Here is a 1,240-nt window from a genome sequence, read left to right on the forward strand (position 1 = left end):
ACCTCTCCTTCTTAACTTTCCCCTATCTTAAAACCGTGCTTCCTCATTTTCATCTTTTATCATCACCTCTCCTTCTTAACTTTCCCCTATCTTAAAACCGTGCTTCCTCATTTTCATCTTTTATCATCACCTCTCCTTCTTAACTTTCTCCTATCTTAAAATCGTGATTTTATTTCCTCATTTTCATCTTTTATCATCACCTTTCCTTCTTAACTTTCTCCTGTCTTAAAACCGTGCTTCCTCATTTTCATCTTTTATCATCACCTCTCCTTCTTAACTTTCTCCTGTCTTAAAACCGTGACTTTTATTTCCTCATTTTCATCTTTTATCATCACCTCTCCTTCTTAACTTTCTCCTGTTTATCCACCACTTCTCTTGTGGGACTATTTCATAAATATTCGTTTAACTTTTTGGTTTATGTCAGAAACTTTCATCTTACAGTTATTGATTTGATCACATCCTTTGTTATAGTCCCCTGGTAGGTCAGCACGAAACTTTAATTACAATGTTGAAATCTGGGGCTCAGTTCCTCACATTGGACAATGCACAGACAGCCTAGTGTTTGAATTTGTGCTAAAACAAACAAATTTGGGACCTGGTAGTTAGGACACTCGACTCGTTGGTTCGAATCCAATAATTAAACATGTTCACCCTTTCAGTTGTGAAGATGTTATAATGTTACAGTCAATCACACTATTCTATTAGGGTAGCCCAAAAGTTGACGGTGGATAGTCTTGACCAGCTGCCTTCCCTTTAATTTATCACTTCTAAATTAAGGATGGCCTTAATTAGCTTTGTAAGTTCAACAAACAAACTTTGTCAATTTTTTTCACTACTTTGTACTGGTAGGTATAATTCTATCACTCAGCAGCCACCTGTTGACTGCATTATTTATACGAGAAATATCCACATTCCGATTACATGGCCGTAACCAGCTATGGGGCAACTGCCCCCGGTAGTTTTTTTTCTGAGGGATTTTTATTTTATTTGTTTTTAGTGCAAACTTAATTCCTTGCATGATGGCTACAATTTCAAATTTTTCTCGGGGAGCTTACAGCGCCCCCAGCTAGCTCATTGTCATTTCTTGCCCAGGTAAATTTATATCTCTGGTTACGGCAATAATGTCAGCAATAACTGGTCAGTGTTCAATATTCATGAAAATGCACTGAATATTTTCGTATTCAAGAAGTTTGGTAGTTTTTTTAGGCATTACGATTTAAGAGGTTTATTAAAATGTTCT

This window comes from Limulus polyphemus, unplaced genomic scaffold (assembly GCF_000517525.1).
Source record: "Limulus polyphemus unplaced genomic scaffold, Limulus_polyphemus-2.1.2 Scaffold11071, whole genome shotgun sequence".
Taxonomy (NCBI): domain Eukaryota; kingdom Metazoa; phylum Arthropoda; class Merostomata; order Xiphosura; family Limulidae; genus Limulus; species Limulus polyphemus.